Source organism: Camelina sativa, chromosome 6, assembly GCF_030686135.1.
Source record: "Camelina sativa cultivar CO46 ecotype springtype chromosome 6, ASM3068613v1".
Taxonomy (NCBI): domain Eukaryota; kingdom Viridiplantae; phylum Streptophyta; class Magnoliopsida; order Brassicales; family Brassicaceae; genus Camelina; species Camelina sativa.
Genome location: NC_141885.1, coordinates 11,291,044 through 11,311,908, shown reverse-complemented (window position 1 = coordinate 11,311,908; position 20,865 = coordinate 11,291,044). Strand labels below are relative to the sequence as shown.

The following is a 20,865-nucleotide window of genomic DNA, read 5'->3' as shown; positions in this document are numbered from 1 at the left end:
TTCACTCATCACAAACTTCTGCTCTATCTCTTCTATTCGTTTTCATTACAATCTCAAAAGTTGATTTTCTTTATCCGGTGGGTAATACTATTGACCGGCGGAAAAAACTCCATGGAAGGCACAAAGACCTTGATTGTTCCAATTACTCTCAAAGGAGAGAACTACTTGTTGTGGGCAAGGACCACAAAGACGACACTATGCGGCCGAGGGCTTTGGACTCATATTACCACGAGTGCGGCTCCCAAAGAAGAGCCTAGCAAAAACGGCAAAGAAGCAATCACAAGCGGTGAAGACAAATGGTTTCAAGAAGACCAGAGTGTGCTCGCCATCATCCAGAACTCCCTTGATGCTCCAATACTCGAATCCTACTCATATTGCGAGACGACTAAAGATCTATGGGACACATTACAAAATGTGTTCGGTAACACTACCAATTTAAACCGAGTATTTGAGATCAAGAGGGCCATCAACAACCTAAACCAAGAAGACATGGAGTTCATCAAACACTTTGGAAAGTTTAGGTCTCTTTGGGCTGAGCTTGAGATGCTCAGGCCAGCCACACTCGATCCGACCGTACTGAATGAAAGGCGGGAGCAAGACAAGGTGTTCGGACTCCTCCTCACACTAAACCCTTCGTACAATGACCTCATCAAACACATCTTGAGGTCGGACAAGCTTCCTAGCCTAGAAGATGTGTGTAGCCAAATTCAAAAGGAGCATGGCTCCATGGGGCTGTTTGGAAGCGAGGGGGAGCTTGTAACCGCTAACAAGGCTGAAGTAGCGACCGCAAACAAGGGCTACTACCAAGGTGAAGACAAGAACCCGCCAGTGTGCAATCATTGCAAGAAGCCTGGTCATTTCAAGAATCAGTGCTGGATTCTCCACCCACATCTTTGAGCCAACCGGTCGATGAATAACCGTGGAGCACCAAGAGCACATCAAGCGACCGTGGAACCGCCGAGTGCCGAGCCAAACCAGCGAGCCTCAGATGTGAACGGAACTGCCCTAGCCGCCAACTCTGACCTAGTGAGGAAGTCTGATCTCGATGCTCTCATTAAGGCCCTCAAAGAAAACTCCGGTAACTCCTATCTTTCTTTAAATCAAACTAAACCGCTTATAGTTGATTCCGGAGCTTCGCATCATATGATTAGTGATTCTAGGCTAATTAGTGAAATTAAACCAGCCGTTGGAAATGTGATCATATCTAATGGTGAGAAAGTACCAGTTAAGGGAATTGGTGACTTAAAATTATTTGATAAGGCTACTAAAGCATTTTACATGCCTAGTTTTACCTCAAATCTGTTATCTGTTAAGAGAGCCACCACAGATTTAAACTGTTATGCTATATTTGGTCCTAACAATGTGCATTTTCAGGATATTGAGACCAGCCAAGTTCTTGGACAAGGAGTCTCTAATGATGACTTATATGTTCTTGAAGACTTAAATCTATCTACTTCTAATAATGCTTCTTGTTTTAGTTCCATTTCTAGTAAAGCAAACAATGGTATTTGGCATGCTAGACTAGGACATCCTCACTCTAGGGCTTTAGAGTTAATATTTCCAAGTATTTCCTTCAAAAATGATGAATGTGAGGCATGTATCCTTGGTAAACATTGCAAATCTGTTTTTCCTAGGTCATTGACCATTTATGATAATTGTTTTGATCTTGTTAATTCTAATGTTTGGACCTCTCCTTACCTATCTAGAGAAAATCAGAAATATTTTGTTACTTTTATTGATGAAAAATCTAAGTATCCTTGGCTAACCTTGCTTCCATCTAAAGATAGATTTCTTGAGGCTTTTACAAATTTTCAAAATTATGTGACTAACCACTATAATGCCAAGATTAAGATTTTGAGATCAGATAATGGTGGGGAATATACATCTCACCCAACATGGCATAATTCACCAAACTAGTTGTCCTTACACCCCACAACAAAACGGTTAGCTGAGAGGAAAAATAGACATCTCATGGAAGTCGCAAGGTCCATGATGTTTCACACCAATGTACCCAAACGTTTTTGGGAAGACGCTGTTCTTGCCGCCTATTATCTCATCAACCGAGTTCCCACGAAGATCCTACATGATGTCTCTCCATTTGAGGTACTTAACAAAGAAAAACCCACCTTTGATCACTTACGTGTGTTTGGGTGCACTTGTTTTGTTTTAAAACCAGGAGAATTACGAGACAAACTCGATGCCAAAAGTACCAAAAGTATGTTCCTTGGCTACTCTACAACCCAAAAAGGCTACAAATGCTATGATCATGAGTCTAGATGTGTCCTGGTGTCTAGAGACGTGAAGTTTGTAGAAGCCCAAGGGTATTATGACCAGAAAAATTGGGACGACCTTCGCCTGTCTACATCGCCATCCGACCGCATCACGAACCTCCGGATTATACTTGAACGGCTAAGTGTTGATAACGACCGGGCCAATCAAAATCCAGCCGGGCCAAACGCTTCAGGAGAGTCTCAATTACCTAAGGAAGCTGCACCAAGTCAATCTAATTCCACAGAACAATACACTGATCCGATAGTCACGACTCCGACCGATGAAGATACCTTACAGCATATTGAAACCGAGGGCAGTATGAGGAAGACATCACACCAACCGAAGCTGAATGTGAAGAAGATGATCACGATGAGGTCATACCATTACGACGCAGCCAACGACTCAAGTTTGACCCTTCAAACTGGAAGAACACACGCGTATATTACAACAATGCGGCTGTTGCACATCCTATTCAAGTAGTGTGTACTCTTGCACATTTTCCTGCGGAACATCAAGCTTTTCTTGGCCAAATCGACAAGCATTGGGTTCCACAAACATATGATGAGGCCAAAGACCAACAAGTCTGGCGTGATGCGGTTCAAGCTGAGAGAACGACTATGGAGAAAAATCATACATGGGATGAGTCTGACTTACCAAAAGGGAAGAAGGGTGTCACATCACGCTGGATCTTCACTATTAAGTACAAGAGTAACGGGGAGATTGAACGCCATAAGGCTCGCTTGGTTGCACGCGGGTTCACACAAACGTATGGGGAGGACTATTGTGATACGTTTGCTCCGGTGGCCAAACTTTATACCATTCGAGTCATTCTCTCGTTGGCCACTAACCTAGATTGGGAGCTCTGGCAAATCGACGTTAAGAATGCATTCTTACAAGGCGAGCTTGAAGATGAGGTGTATATGCGGCCACCACCCGGCATAGAAGACACTATTGGTCCGGGAAAAGTTTTTAAGCTCAACAAGGCTAGATATGGTCTTAAACAGTCGCCTAGAGCTTGGTATCACAAACTTAGTACCACCTTGCTTGGGAGAGGCTTTCGCAAATCAGAATCTGATCACACACTACTCACACTACCAAGTGACAAAGGTATTGTAGTCATTCTAGTATATGTTGATGATATCATCATTTCTGGAAGTGACAAGGTAGGCATTCAAGATACTAAAGAGTTCCTTAAATCAGTATTTGATATTAAAGACCTTGGAGAACTTAAGTATTTCCTTGGTATAGAAGTATATCGATCTAATGAGGGATTATTCCTATCACAAAGAAAATATGCACTTGATCTCTTGAGTGAAGCAGGAAAGCTTGGATCAAAGGCTGTGACAACTCCACTTGAGGAAAACTATAAGACAGGAGGAAAGGGGGAGCTTGATGTAGCTCCATTTGAAGATGTCACACGATATCGACGTTTAGTGGGTAAGCTTATATACCTTACCATTACTCGGCCTGACATTTGTTTTGCTGTGAACTAGGTGAGTCAACACAAGCAAAACCCAACTAGACACCACTGGAACATGGTAAACAGAATTCTCAAATACAACAAAGGATCACCAGGACAAGGCATTTGGATGGGAAGGAATGAAAACACTGAATTGGTGGGATACTGTGATTCTGACTATGCTGGAGACCGAGAGGATCGTCGATCTACTACTAGGTATTTCACATTCCTAGGAGGCACCTTGGTAACTTGGAAGAGCAAGAAGCAAAAGGTAGTGTCACTATCGAGTGCCGAGGCCGAATATAGAGCAATGAGAAAGTTGACTACCGAGTTGATGTGGTTAAAAGCCTTACTAAAGGATCTTGGAATCGAGCCTACAAGGCCCATCACAATGCACTGTGACAATGAAGCAGCTATCCACATAGCCACAAACTCGGTGTTCCACGAGAGGACAAAACACATTGAATTCGACTGTCACAAGGTGCGAGAACAGATTCAGCTTGGTGTCACTCTCCCATGCCACACCAACACTAAAGAACAACTAGCTGATATCCTTACCAAGGCAGCTAGTCCACAAGTGTGTGAGTATATTCATTCTAAACTTGGTCTTAAAGATCTTACTCGGCCATGAGTTTACCTAACATGGCACCTACACTCTTTTTCCCTTATGTATAGTTTTTCCCAAGTGGTTTTCCATACTAAGGTTTTTAATGAGGTAGGTGCTCGTTAGTCCAAGCTTAATCGATAAGGTCATCGATTAAGCTTGAGGGGGAGTATAAGATATAAGAACTCACACGCCTATGTCCGTACGTCCGTACAAGGAATCGAGTTGGGCGGTCCATACAGTTGAGAGGCCTACCGATCCTAGTCCATGAACAGAAGCCCTCAACGGTCACCAATCACTCTAGAATCTTCTTAAAGAGCCGTTAGGCGACTTGGTGCAAGTTGTGCAAGTGGGAGCTTAAGTCAAAGTCACATGTGCAACTTAAGAGGAGAGGTCGCTATCATTGTGTGTATGTGTGCATAGAATCATAGTAGGATATTCAATTTGTAACATGTCTATATTTAGTTTGTAAGTATGATCCAAATCAAGTAAGAAGTTACTTTCTTCTTCTACACTTCTCTCTCTATTCACTCTCCCTTACACTCCCATTCGATCACCAAACCAAACCCGCAAACTCTCTCCTTCTTTTCTTCTTCGAATCTCAAACTTTCATTTACTGCTTCGAATCAATGTTTTCTCTGGGTTTTAGCCTCTTTTCTTGGTTTAAGCCTGTTTTGGGATAAAACGGGTTTAAGTGTTGTCTAAACACTCCAAATTTATTCCGAACTCTTACAATTAGTCAAATGCATTGGATTGTCACACATTCTGACCCTATCAACAGTAACAAAGCTGTTTACTGCTTCGAATCATTGTTTTCTCGGTTTTAGCCTATTTCAGGACAAAATGGGTAAAAGTGGTGTTTAAACACTCCAAATTCAACAAGAACTCTTATATTTACTCAAATCCATTAGATTATTACATATTTTGACACTAAAAGAGTAACATAGCTGTTTACTGCTTTGAATCAATGTTTTCTCTCGATTTTAGCCAGTTTTCTCGGTTTAAGCCTGTTTTTGGATTAAACGTGTTTAAGTGTTGTCTTAACACTCCAAATTCATCTCAAACTCTTACTATTAGTAAAATGCATTTGACTGTCACACATTCAAACCCTAGAAATAGTAACAAAGCTGTATACTGCTTTGAATCAATGTTTTCTTGGTTTTAGCCTGTTTCGGGACAAAATAGGTATAATAGGTGTCTAAACACTCCAAATTCAACCTGAACACTTATAATTAGTCAAATGCATTGGATTGTAACATATTTTGACCCTATAAAGAGTAACATAGCTGTTTACTGCTTCGAATCAATGTTTTCTCTCGGTTTGAGCCTCTTTTTTTGGTTTAAACCTGTTTTGGGATAAAACGGGTTTAAGTGTTGTCTAAACACTTCAAATTTATTCCGAACTCTTACAATTAGTCAAATGCATTGGATTTTCACACATTCTGACCCTAGAAAGAGTAACAAAGCTGTTTACTACTTTGAATCAATGTTTTCTCGGTGTTAGCCTGTTTCGGGACAAAATGGGTATAAGTTGTGTCTAAACACTCCAAATTAAACTCGAACTCTTATAATTAGTCAAATGCATTGGATTGTTACCTATTTTGACCCTATAAAGAGTAACATAGCTGTTTACTGCTTTGAATCAATGTTTTCTCTCGGTTTTAGCCTGTTTTCTTGGTTTAAGCCTGTTTTGGGATAAAACAGGTTTAAGTGTTGTCTAAACATTCCAAATTCATCTCGAACTCTTACTATTAGTAAAATGCATTTGACTGTCACACATTTTGACCCTAGAAAGAGTAACAAAGCTGTTTACTACTTTGAATCAATGTTTTCTCCGTGTTAGCCTGTTTCGGGACAAAATGTGTATAATTGGTGTCTAAACACTCCAAATTAAACTCGAACTCTTATAATTAGTCAAATGCACTGGATTGTTACATATTTTGACCCTATAAAGAGTAACATAGCTGTTTACTGCTTCGAATCAATGTTTTCTCTCGGTTTTAACATGTTTTCTTGGTTTAAACCTGTTTTGGGATAAAATGGGTTTAAGTGTTGTCTAAACACTCCAAATTTATCCCGAACTCTTACAATTAGTCAAATGCATTGGATTGTCACACATTCTGACCCTATAAACAGTAAAAAAGCTTTTTACTGCTTCGAATCATTGTTTTCGCGTTTTTAGCCTATTTCAGGACAAAATGGGTAAAAGTGGTGTTTAAACACTCCAAATTCAACAGGAACTCTTATAATTAGTCACATGCATTAGATTGTTACATATTTTTGTAAGATTTAGATTCAAAGAAGAAGATAAGAGGAGAAAGTATAGTGAAAGAGGGAGAGTTTGCAGTTTAGGGTTGTGAGAGTGAGTAGGAGTGTAAGAGAGAGTGTAGAAGAAGAATTCAACTTCTTACTTGATTTAGAACCTAGATACAAACTAAATATAGACATGTGAAAGCAATAGGAATGTTCTATACAAGATGCTAAATGTAATTAAGACATAAAAGTGACATGTCTTGTTCTTTAACCTAACATGTGACTTCTTCTCCCCCACTTGCTTGAGTCGCCAACAGTAGGAATAGAAGGACCTAGAGACTTGTCTTGGTTCACAATGAGGCTTGTGACACAACGAATGGGCCTTTACATGTTTGGACATCACGGTTGTACGGACGACCCGGCTAGATTATGTACGGACGGTGGCTCTACGGACAAGGTGACCATGATCCCAATTTATAATTTTGACTCTAGAAAGAGAAACATAGCTGTATACTACTTCGAATCAATATGGCATAACAGTTTAAATCGGTTCAATATCCTGAAAATGTACATTGTTAGGACCAAATATAGCATAACAGTTTAAATCGGTGGTGGCTCTCTTAACAGATAAAAGGTTTGATGTAAAGCTAGGCATGTAAAATGCTTTAGTAGTCTTATCAAATAATTTTAAGTCACCTATTCCCTTAACTGGTACTTTCTCACCATTAGCTATAATCACATTTCCAACTGCCGATTTAATTTCACTTATTAACTTAGAGTCGCTAATCATATGGTGTGAAGCACCAGAATCGACTATAAGCGGTTTAGTTTGATTTAAAGAAAGATAGGAGTTACCGGAGGCTTCCTTGAGAGCTTTGATAAGGGCATCAAGGTCTGACTTCCTCACCAGGTCGGAAGTCGCTGCTAGAGCAGTTCCTTGTCCTTCGATGATTCGCTGAATTGGTTCGGTGATAGTAGGCCCCACGGTAGCTTGATGTGCTCTAGGTCCTCCGCGGTTCTTTACTGGTCGATTAACCTTAAGATGTGGATGGAGTATCCAACACCAGCTCTTGAAGTGACCAGGTTTCTTGCAGTGGGCGCACATTGGAGGATTCTTGTCATCGTACCGATAGTAGCTCTTGTTTGCAGCCGCTACTTCAGCCTTGTTAGCGGTTACAAGTTCTCCTTTGTTACCAAACAGCCCCATGGAACCATGCTCCTTTTGGATCTGGCTACACACCTCATCTAGGCTAGGGAGCTTATCTGACCTCAAGATATGTTTGATGAGGTCATTGTAAGAAGGATTTAGTGTGAGAATTAGGCCGAACACCTTGTCTTGCTCTCGCCTCTCGTTCAGTATGGCCGGATCAAGTGTGGCCGGCCTAAGCATCTCAAGTTCAGCCCAAAGAGACCGAAACTTCCCAAAGTGTTTGGTGAACTCCATGTCTTCTTGGCTTAGGTTGTTAATGGCCCTCCTGATCTCAAATACTCGGTTTAAATTGGTGGTGTTGCCGAACACATTTTGTAATGTGTCCCACAGATCCTTGGCCGTCTCGCAATATGAGTATGCCTCAAGTATTGGAGCATCCAGAGAGTTTTGAATGATGGCAAGAACACTTTGGTTTTCTTGAAACCATTTGTCTCCACCGCTTGTGACCGCTTCTTTGCCATCTATGGTGGGCTCTTCCTTTGAAGCCTCACTCGTTGTAATATGGGTCCAAAGCCCTCGGCCGCATAGTGCCGTCTTTGTGGTCCTCGCCCACAACAAGTAGTTCTCTCCTTTGAGAGTAACTGGAACAATCAAGGTCTTGGTGCCTTCCATGGTGTTTTGTCCGCTGGTCAATAGTATTATCCAACAGTTAAAAGGAATCGCTTCTTGCGATTAAAACAGAAGTGAAGAGAGTAAGAAGAGCAGAAGTGATGAATGGGTGAGAGATTGAGAACTAGGAGCAAGATTTAAAGAAGAAGATGAGAGGAGAAAGTATAGTGAAAGAGGGACAGTTTGCGGTTTAGGGTTGTGTGAGTGAGTAGGAGTGTAAGTGAGAGTGTAGAAGAAGAATTCAACTTCTTACTTGATTTAGAACCTAGATACAAACTAAATATAGACTTGTAAAAGCAATAGGAATATTCTATACAAGATTCTAAATGTAATTAAGACATGAAAGTGACATGTCTTGTTCTTTAACCTAACATGTGACTTCTTCTCCCCACTTGCTTGAGTCGCCAACAGTAGGAATAGAAGGACCTAGAGACTTGTCTTGGTTCACAATGAGGCTTGTTACACAACGAACGGGCCTTTACATGTTTGGACATCACGGTTGTACGGACGGCCCTGCTAGAGTATATACGGACGGTGGCTGTACGGACAAGGTGACCATGATCCCAATTTATAATTTTGACTCTAGAAAGAGAAACATAGCTGTATACTACTTCGAATCAATGTTTTCTCTCGGTTTTAGCCTGTTTTCTAGATTTAAGCCTGTTTTTGGATAAAACGGGTTTAAGTGTTGTCTTAACACTCCAAATATTGATTTAGATAAGGTCGGACATGATCTTGATTAAGTCATGGTATGGTCCGTACAATGGGCATGTCCGTACAACCGTCCGCACGGTTGTGAGTAAGGCCAGTAAGGGAGAAATAAGCGGCCTAGTCATTCTACAAGGCCCAAGAGAAGAGAAGGATCGACAAGGAAGCTCATAGCCGTTGGAGGAAGTCACATGTTTCCTAAAGGGAAACCTTGAGATGTCACTATCGCCATAGAGAACCACCCTCTCTCTCTCTTTGTGTCGTTATCACTATTGTAAAGGGTGAAGCCCTAGTCTCACTTACTATTTAAGGCTTGTGGCCGACATTGTAACCTAACTACATTCTAATAAAATCTCTTTTCTCCCTTTATTCTCTTTGTTCATCAAGTTATCTCTTATCTCACCACACTTAACTCTCAAACTACTCTTATTCCGCTTAAACTAACATGGTATCAGAGCAAGTTTTTTGATTCACCACTCTCTAAACTCACTCTTTCTACTTACTTTACCAATCTCCACTCTTAGTTACTCTCTATAAATCTTTTCTCGCCATGGAAACCGCAAAACTGATTGTCACTCCGGTGGTTCTCAAAGGTGCAAACTATCTATTGTGGAAAAGAACCACAAAGACCGCCCTTAGTGGCCGGGGACTCTGGATTCATGTTGAAACAGACCAGCTCCCCAAGAAAGTGAACAAAGGAGACGACAAAAAAGAAAAGGAAGAAGACAAGGAGGCTGAGCTCGAAAAGGAAGTCAAATGGTTCCAAGAAGATCAGACCGTGCTTGCCATTATTCAAAACTCGCTTGACGCGCCCATCTTAGAAGCCTACTCCTATTGTGAGACGGCCAAGGAGCTATGGGACACGCTAGCGAATGTGTACGGGAACATAACTAATTTAACCCGTGTGTTTGAAGTCAAGAAGGCCATTAACTGCCTACATCAAGAAGACTTGGAGTTTACCAAGCACTTTGGGAAGTTTCGGTCCCTTTGGGCCGAACTTGAGATGCTCCGGCCAAGCACCATAGATCCGGCGATTCTAAACGAAAGGAAGGAGCAAGACAAAGTCTTTGGCTTGCTACTAACCCTGAATCCTGCTTTCAATGATCTCAAACCAGCCAAGTTCAAGGCCAACATTTCGCGAGAAGGTACAAGCGGCCAAGGATCCGAAACAGTAAACCAAGGAGGGGCAACGGCCATGGCAGCATTCTATGGAGACTTGGTGAAGAAGTCTGACTTGGAGGCTCTTATCAAGTCCATTGCGGCACTCAAAGAATCCGGTACCACCTTCTTTGCTTCTAAACCTAGTAAAACGCTTGTAAACCTAGTAAGTCTGAGTTATTATTACCTAATGTCTCTTTTAGTAGTTCTAGCTGTGAGTCATGTATCCTTGGAAAACATTGTAGAACTGTTTTTCCAAAATCTTCTACCATTTATGAACATTGCTTTGATTTGGTTCATTTAGATGTGTGGACATCACCATGCTTATCTAGAGACAATAACAGGTATTTTTGACATTTATAGATGAAAAATCAAAATATACTTGGATAACACTATTACTTTCTAAAGACCGGGTGTATGATGCGTTTATAAACTTTCAAAACTTTGTTACTAATCACTTTAATGCTAAGATCAAAGTGCTTAGATCTGATAATGGAGGGGAATACACTAGTCACAAACTCAAAGAACATCTATCTAAGCATGGCATACTTCAACAAACCAGTTGTCCGTACACTCCTCAACAAAATGGTGTGGCGGAAAGGAAGAACCGACATCTCATGGAGGTGGCCAGATCGATGATGTTCCACATGAATGTTCCCAAGAGGTTTTGGGGAGACGCGGTCATGACAGCCTGCTATCTTATCAACCGGACGCTAACAAAAATCCTAAGCGATCTAACTCCTTTTGAAGTGCTTACTAAGACTAAACCATCACTAGATCACTTACGAGTGTTTGGCTGTGTGTGTTTTGTTTTCATACCAGGCGAACAAAGGAGTAAGCTCGATGCAATGAGTACCAAAAGTATATTCATTGGGTACTCGACAACACAAAAGGGTTACAAATGTTATGACCCGGTCAATGGTCATATGTACGTGTCTCGGTATGTCAAGTTCATGGAGAGTCAAGGATACTATGAGACGAAGGATTGGAACAGCCTCAAAGACCTCTCGCACTCAACCACAGACCGTGCCACCAATCTCCGATTTCTACTTGACCACTTAGGCGTCACCAAGCCACCACGCTCCAAGGCGTCCCATACGGCTCAACCCTTAGATGAGTCTACAGTCTCACCAGCGTCTCAAGAACCCCAACCAGAGGAAAACATTGACGAGCGGAGTGAGACTCTATCCGGAGGAGACTTGACCCTTCCGACTAACGCCGATGGGGTTGAGGTAGGCCCCACTCCCCCTTCCTCTTCTGAACCAATGTCATCTCCACAACCACTTCGGCGGAGTGACCGCCTCAAGTTTCTTCCGTCTACCTGGAAGAACAAGCGTGTATACTACAACAATCAAGCCGTGGCTCACCCGATTCAGGCCATATGTTCGCTTGCCCTGTTGCCACCCGACCATGCCGCATTTCTTAGGGCCATTGATGCACACTATATTCCCCAAACGTATGACGAGGCCAAAGATCACAAAGTATGGCTAGATGTTGTGGCTGATGAAACCGGTGCTATGGTTCGTAATAACACTTGGGATGAGGCCGACTTACCTACAGGGAAGAAAGCGGTTAGCTCCAAGTGGGTCTTCACCATCAAGTACCTGAGCACTGGTGCGATCGAACGATACAAAGCTCGTCTTGTGGCCCGCGGTTTCACCCAAACCGACGGTACCGATTACACAGACACTTTCGCTCCAGTTGCAAAGCTCCACACCGTTCGGGTCGTTCTCTCCATTGCTACTAACTTATCGTGGGATCTTTGGCAAATGGACGTCAAGAATGCTTTCCTTCAGGGGGAGCTTGAGGAAGAAGTGTACATGCATCCTCCACCAGGTTTAGAGGCCATGGTTGCACCGGGCAAGGTCCTCCGGCTTCGCAAGGCCATTTATGGCCTCAAGCAGTCCCCTCGGACCTGGTACCACAAACTGAGCTCTACTCTCAAAACACAAGGATTCAAGCATTCTGAAGCTGATCACACTCTCTTTTCTCGTCGTTCCACCACTGGCCTTGTGGTGGTCCTTATCTATGTTGATGACCCCATTATCTCTGGTGATGACAAGGAGGGCGTCCAGACCACCAAGGCCTTTCTCCACTCCGCCTTTGATATTAAGGACCTTGGTGAACTTAGATATTTCCTTGGGATTGAGATCTATCGCTCGTCAGAGGGTCTCTTTCTCTCTCAAAGGAAGTACACAATTGACCTCTTAGCCAAGACTGGTTGACTTGGTGCAAAACTGGCTCTAACCCCATTGGATGAGGGCTACCAGGCCAAGCGAAAGGGGGAGAGCATTCGGGCCAAGGAGGAATTACCGAGAGAACCAATAGACGAGCCATATGAGGATGTCACGCGATACTGTTGGCTTGTAGGTAAATTAATATATCTTACCATCACACGACCTGACATATGTTATGCTGTGAACCAGGTTAGCCAATACATGAAAGCCCCAACCAAGTATCACTGAAGCATGGATGAGAGGATCCTAAGTTATCTCAAGGGAAGCCCGGGACAAGGCATTTGGATGGGCAAGAATTCGAACACCAAATTGGTAGGTTATTGTGACGCTGATTATGCTGGAGATACTTTGGATAGGAGGTCAACCACTGGGTACTGTACATTTGTTGGTGGGAACTTGGTGACATGGAAGTCAAAGAAACAAAAGGTGGTTTCCTGCTCAAGCGCCGAAGCAGAGTAAAGAGCGATGAGGAAGTTAACAACTGAACTAACTTGGTTGAAGTCACTTCTAAAAGACCTTGGCGTTGACTCAAAGAAGCCAATCACCATGCATTGTAATAATGAAGCTGCAATTCACATAGCCACAAGTTCAGTCTTTCATGAGAGAACCAAACATATTGAAGTTGACTGTCACAAGGTTTGAGAAAAGATTGAAGAAGGGGTGATCCTACCATGTCACACTCGAAGTCAAGACCAATTGGCAGATATATTCACTAAGGCTGCATGTCCCAAGGTGTGCTGAAACTGCCTTTCTTTGTGGTGTATGAATGAATGATATATGGAATGATGATGTATGGAATGAATAGAAGTCAAGGTGTTTCAATTCCCCTTATGCAGTTACAGTATAAGAGGTGTCAATCCTATATGAGTGATTGTGAACAATTAAGATGTGCATATGAGTCTAAGTCAAGCCAATTGTAAAGATTGTTTGTCACTAACAATCCTAAAATGAGATAAGAAATGCAGAAAGTAAAAACAACTAGAACAAGATACTAAATGCAAACAGAACAGACAAATTAAAGCTATAATGAAACTAGAACAAAGATAGACATTATGCTAATGAACTAATGCAAGACAAGTAATGAATAGGAAACTACGTGAATGCAATGGAAATGAAAAAGGAATGAAACAAGACAATCACAAATCAAAAACACAAGTTCTGGGGATGAACTCGAGCAGCACTCGACCGAGTGTAGGTCGAGTACGTGGTCGAGCTAGACTTAAACGTGAAAACAGAGCAACACAAGAAAAACAGAGCAATGCTAAAACTAATCAAACAACAAGCAAGCAATGATATTTAGACTAAGATTTCAATAAACAAAGAAGGCCTTGAGGAGGGATTCATGGGCTGAGCTAATCATTGTGGTTATCTAACTTGGTCAACAAATCTCAAGCAAACTTTGAGCTGATCTCTAGACATACTATTCTAATACATGTTTAATCCACTCTCATGGCAAGAAACAATCAAACCTATGCATTTCTAGACTTGCTCTCACAAAGAAAAGAATCTACACAAGCAGGCATTAAGCAATACATCTCAAACCAAACAAGACTTCTAATCTCATAGCAAGCCTAATGGTAAGCTCTGGATCTAGCCTTATCTATGCTCCTTAGACATTGGTGTGATGCTAAGATTCTTGAAATCAAACCCTACCTTCTCAGATATAGGATCAGCATTAAGATCATCTAGCCTAGAAGAGATCTACAACAATCAAGCTTGACCAAATCAAACAAACCACAAGATCAACCCAGCCTAACCCATCCTCAAGGTCCTAAACAAACTACTCACAAGAACACATGGTGAAATATGTCAAAAACCCAGAAAATAATGAAACTTGCATCATTAGAAAGATGAAACAGAGATCTACAATATTGATGAAGGAATAAAACTCGAAATATTAATACTTTGAAAGTTATGAAACAAACAAAATATAAGAATCTAGTCTTTCTCTCTCAAACAAGTACAAAATCTAAAATAAAAGAAAAGTGCAAAAGGAATAAAATCTAAAAAAGGTAAAAACTAGGTTTTAGACTCTCTAAAAAGCTAGACTCTTTGGTGGCTGCAGGTACAAGGGCTTTATATAGGAGATGAGGTGGAAGCCCTAAAAATACAAAAAGTCAAAGTAGTCAACGGCTCGGTCAACTCGACCAGTGCTCGGTCGAGTGGCTGGTCGAGCTGGCTTCTCTCGTGCATTCTCCACTCGGTCGAGTCCTCCTCAGCACACGGTCGAGTGGTGGTCGAGTGGTGCGGTCGAGTTGGACTCCGGACCTTGATTCTACAGCCTTAACTCTCTTGTTTTCTCCTCAGGATTGCTTCACTTCTCCTCAGCATTGCTTCCATGCTCCTTAAGCTCCAAAATCACCTGTTTATGCATGAAAAGATGCAAATGCAATGCAACTATACTCTAATGCATGATTAGTCCTAAAGCTACACAATAATGGCCTAAATGGATAGCAAAAGATGCAAAAGTTGTGAATAAACTAAGGGAAAACAAGGTAAAATATATGAACATCAACACCCCCAAACTTAGTCTTTGCTTGCCCTCAAGCAAATAATCAAGACAAAAGAAGGTAGGTGAGGTTTGAAAGTGGGATCTCAGCTCCTAAAGCTTGCAAATAGACTATCTAGAATCAATGTCCAAGTTACTAGTACTATGATGCAAGTTGAATGAGCTATACTTAAAGACTTTAGACAAGCATATCACAACCTTCACTGATTTGAGCCTTAGACATCCACATGCATTCAAATCAACCATTTCTTTTAACATTCATTAATCAAGAACATGAATCAATTCTATGCAATGCTTAATCTCATTTGGCTTGGCAGTAAAAGATTTAGAGACAATGATGGTCTCTTTTTAGAGTAGGGCTTATCAATATCAAGGTTCTCTCATAAAAAAAATGGATTGAGCTTTAGAAGAATGCTAAAAGTAAGAACACTTAGACACATACAAGAACAAAACCTTGTCTACCCAAAGGCACCCAAAGTGTTTATCCTATCAATCTAAACCCAATTGATCCTAGTGCTACCCTTTAACTTCTTTTCTTCTTTTTTCACCCTTTTCTCTTTTGGTTTTAAAGTCTTAGGAGAGGTCTCTTATTTGATCTTTCTAGTGGAATGGGGGATTCTTACTTATTTGCTATGGTTCTCTTTTCTTCTTATTCTTAAGACATATAAGCATTTTGCTAGACTTCTCATTTACCTAAGTGTGCAAGGCAGATAGAATGGACCTGGATCCTTAAGCTTGATTGGAATGATAACTCCTCCAAGGTCCTCAAGATCCTTCTCATCTTGAGCTTCAGCCTTCTTCTTTGACAAATCAAGCAAAAAGTCTTTGTAGAGAGGATATGGATCATACTGTTCCAAGGCAGGTCCTCTCTCTTCTTCTTGGTAAGCAATGGTGATCTCTTGTATGGCCAACACTTCCTCAACCACAGCTTCTTCCTTCAAAACCCTCTCTTCTTCTTGTTGCTTAGCCATCATCTCCTTTCTCTCAATGATTTCCCTAAGCTCCTTAATCTTTTGTGCTTTGAAACGTCCTGGGAATGGAAGAGGTGGCTTGTAAGCAGGAGGAGTGTACTTAGCAGGCTTGACAGCTTCTGAGTCTGCAACTCGATCGACCACTCGAGCATGCACTCGATCGAGTGGCTGTTCGAGTATTTGGTCGAGTGAAATAACGGACCCCAGTTGCCTTGCACAAACGTCACTTGGGGCTTCAGTAACTAATGAATTCCCCCAAACTTGGACTTCATTGTCCTCAGTGACTTCCTCATCAGAGATATGAATGGCTTTTGCAGTGAACTCCCTTGGATTTTGAACAGCTTTTCCAGGGAGTTGGTTGGGTTTAGGAGCTGAAGTAGAGGCAATGTTACTCTCCATATACTTCATTCTGGAGTTGAGACCTTCAAACTTCATGTTCAGATCATTGTACTGTGATGTGAGCCTTTGATTCAACTCAACAAACTGCTTGGCTTCCTCAATCTTGCCTTGTGTTTGCCCAATCAACAACTGTTGCATCATTGCTCTTAAGTCTTGTTCCTGGCCTTGGTTAGTCTGAAACCCTGGTGGGGGACACAATTGGGGCTGGAACACTTGGTGTTGTTGCTTGGGGATGTAGTTTTGTTGCTGTTGAGGTTGAGGAGGTGGATAGACCTGATCTTGAGGGTTGGCCACAATAGTGCTCCTATAAGAGAGATTGTTGTTCTTGAAACCTCCTTGGTTGTAGCCTTTGAATCCTCCCTGGTTTTGCATGTAGCACAACTCAGCAAATTTAGGCTCCCCCTCTTGAACTGGAGCTTCCTCTTCACCAATGAAGTGAATGGACTTGGATTGGCTGAGGAGGATCTTGTCAAGCTTCTCATTGACCATCTTCAAATCCTTCTTATACTTGTCCTCTTGATCAGTTGAGGAGCTCCTTATGGTCCTATCATAGTCCTCATTATAATTGCCATCAGATTGAGCAAGATTCTCAACTAATTCCCATCCTTCTTCCACATTCTTGTTGAGGAAGTTGCCATTGGAGGCTATGTCAAGAAGCATTCTTATCTTGGGAAGCACTCCTCTATACAAGGTGCTTAGAAGTGACTCATTGCTGAAGCCATGGTGAGGACACTGAGTTTGGAATCCTTTAAACCTCTCCCAAGCTTCACAAAAGCTCTCATTATTCCTTTGAGCAAACCCAGAAATCTCATTCCTCAGCCTAGCAGTCCTTGCATTGGAGAAGAACTTGGCCAGAAAAGCTTTCTTGCATGCATCCCATGTGGTGATAGCTCCAGTAGGTAGAGTCTTCTCCCAAAGGTGAGCTTTGTCTCCAAGATAAAATGGGAAGAGCCTTAATTTGAATCCATCTTCACTCACTCCATTGATCTTTGTGAGTCCACAGATTCTGTCAAACTCATCAAGGTGATCTAGTGGATCCTCCATTGACAACCCATGAAACTTGTTGGCTTGTATCATTGAGATCAATCCACTCTTGATCTCAAAGTTATTGTTTGCTACTGAAGGTGGCACAATTCCAGCCCTTTGGTTGTGGGTATTGGGTGCATCTCCTGCACCAATGTGCCTTGGTCTTTGCTCATGGATAGCTTGTTGCTCCATGATGTCTTGACCTTGTTGTTGTTGAACTACTCTTCCTTGCTTATGTCTCAAACCCTTTTGTAGTCTGTGGATGTTGTCAATAGGCTGTTGAAGACTATCTTTGCCTTTTGACCTTGTGTGCATCAACAAACTCTACTACAGACTCGAACAGGTACACGGTCGAGCGCAGGCTCGAGTGGGTGGTCGAGTCGACTGGGAAGTAATGGCTAATTTGATCCGGCTTCTGGCTCGATCAAGTGCTCGATCACAGCTCGGTCGAGTGGTGGTCGAGTAGGTGGTCGAGTAGGTACCTGAAACACAAAACAGCCAAGCAAAGGAAGATTCCAGTTCAGTAACTTCACAAGTGTTTAAAACGAACTTAATCTTAGACTAATAATGATCCTAAATGTCACAAAACACACTCAAATGGGCAACGACGCCAAATTGAAACTGATTTTCTTTGTGGTGTATGAATGAATGATGTATGGAATGATGATGTATGGAATGAATAGAAGTCAGGGTGTTTCAATTCCCCTTATGCAGTTGCAGTATAAGAGGTGTCAATCCTATCTGAGTGATTGTGAACAATTAACATGTGCATATGAGTCTAAGTCAAGCCAATTGTAAAGATTGTTTGTCACTAACAATCCTAAAATGAGATATGAAATGCAGAAAGTAAAAACAACTAGAACAAGATACTAAATGCAAACAGAACAGACAAATTAAAGCTATAATTAAACTAGAACAGAGATAGAAACTATGCTAATGAACTAATGCAAGACAAGTAATGAACAGGAAACTACGTGAATGCAATGGAAATGAAACAGGAATGAAACAAGACAATCACAAATCAAAAACACAAGTTCTGGGGATGAACTCGAGCAGCACTCGTCCGAGTGTACTATTCTAATGAACTGATCTCTAGACATACTATTCTAATACATGTTTAATCCACTCTCATGGCAAGAAACAATCAAACCTATGCATTTCTAGACTTGTTCTCACAAAGAAAAGAATCTACACAAGCAAGCATTAAGCAATACATCTCAAACCAAACAAGACTTCTAATCTCTTAGCAAGCCTAATGGTAAGCTCTAGATCTAGCCTTATCTATGCTCCTTAGACATTGGTGTGATGCTAAGATGCTTGAAATCAAACCCTACCTTCTCAGATATAGGATCAGCATTTCATCTAGCCTAGAAGAGATCTACAACAATCAAGCTTGACCAAATCAAACAAACCACAAGATCAACCCAGCCTAACCCATCCTCAAGGTCCTAAACAAACTACTCACAAGAACACATGGTGAAATATGTCAAAAACCCAGAAAATAATCAAACTTGCATCATTAGAAAGATGAAACAGAGATCTACAATATTGATGAAGGAATAAAACTCGAAATCTTAATACTTTGAAAGTTATGAAACAAACAAAATATAAGAATCTAGTCTTTCTCTCTCAAACAAGTACAAAATCTAAAATAAAAGAAAAGTGCAAAAAGAATAAAATCTAAAAAAGGTAAAAACTAGGTTTTAGACTCTCTAAAAAGCTGGGCTCTTTGGTGGCTGCAGGTACAAGGGCTTTATATAGGAGATGAGGTGGAAGCCCTAAAAATACAAAAAGTCAAAGTAGTCAACGGCTCGGTCAACTCGACCAGTGCTCGGTCGAGTGGCTGGTCGAGCTGGCTTCTCTCGTGCATTCTCCACTTGGTCGAGTCCTCCTCAGCACACGGTCGAGTGGTGCGGTCGAGTTGGACTCCGGACCTTGATTCTACATTCTTAACTCTCTTCTTTTCTCCTCAGGATTGCTTCACTTCTCCTCAGCATTGCTTCCATGCTCTTTAAGCTCCAAAATCACCTGTTTATGCATGAAAAGATGCAAATGCAATGCAACTATACTCTAATGCATGATTAGTCCTAAAGCTACACAATAATGGCCTAAATGGATAGCAAAAGATGCAAAAGTTGTGAATAAACTAAGGGAAAACAAGGTAAAATATATGAACATCATGTGCGAACATATTCATAGTAAGCTTGGGCTTGTAGACATCACTCACCCTTGATCATCTCCTCTACTCTATGGATATCACACTATTTTTCCCATGAGGTCTTCTATGTTAAGGTTTTTTCAACGAGGTGATGCTTCATGGGGGTCAAGCTTAGTCACCACACTTGACTAAGCTTAAGGGGGAGTATTGATTTAGATAAGGTCGGACATGATCTTGATTAAGTCATGGTATAGTCCGTACAATGGGCATGTCTGTACAACCGTCCGTACGGTTGTGAGTAAGGCCAGTAAGGGAGAAATAAGAGGCCTAGTCATTATACAAGGCCCAAGAGAAGAGAAGGATCGAGAAAGAAGCTCATAACCATTGGAGGAAGTCACATGTTTCCTTAAGGGAAACCTCGAGATGTCACTATCGCCATAGGGAACCACCCTCTCTCTCTCTCTTTGCGTCGTTATCACTATTGTAAAGGGTGAAGCCCTAGTCTCACTTACTATTTAAGGCTTGTGGCCGACATTGTAACCTAACTACATTCTAATAGAATCTCTTTTCTCCCTTTATTCTCTTTGTTCATCAAGTTATCTCTTATCTCACCACACTTAACTCTCAAAGTACTCTTATTTCGCTTAAACTAACACAAAATTCATCTCAAACTCTTACTATTAGTAAAATGCATTTGACTGTCACACATTCAAACCGTAAAAATATTAACACATTCAATGTTTTCTTGGTTTTAGCCTATTTCGGGACAAAATGGGTATAATTGGTGTCTAAACACTCCAAATTCAACCTGAACTCTTATAATGAGTCAAATGCATTGGATTGTTACATATTTTGACCCTAGAAAGAGTAACATAGCGTTTTACTGCTTCGAATCAATGTTTTCTCTCAGTTTTAGCATGTTTTCTCGGTTTAAGCATGTTTTGGGATAAAACGGGTTTAAGTGTTGTCTAAACACTCCAAATTCTTCCCGAACTCTTACAATTAGTAAAATGCAATAGATTGTCACACATTCTGACCCTAGAAAGAGTAACAAAGCTGTTTACTGCTTTGAATCAATGTTATCTCGGTGTTAGCCTCTTTCGGGACAAAATGGGTATAAGTGGTGTCTAAACACTCCAAATTAAACTCGAACTCTTATAATTAGTCAAAGGCATTGGATTGTTACATATTTTTACCCTAGAAAGAGTAACATAGCGTTTTACTGCTTCAAATCAATGTTTTCTCTCGGTTTTAGCCTGTTTTCTTGGTTTAAGCCTGTTTTGGGATAATACG

General features: G+C 41.3%; 1 non-coding gene across 1 annotated transcript; it reads left to right on the top strand.

The window, feature by feature from the left end:
- Positions 1-17,103: 17,103 nt before the first annotated feature.
- LOC147942425 (small nucleolar RNA R71) lies at positions 17,104-17,210 on the top strand. The gene has a single exon (XR_015560502.1). It is a non-coding gene; the product is annotated as a small nucleolar RNA R71 (small nucleolar RNA).
- The last annotated feature ends 3,655 nt before the right edge of the window (positions 17,211-20,865 follow it).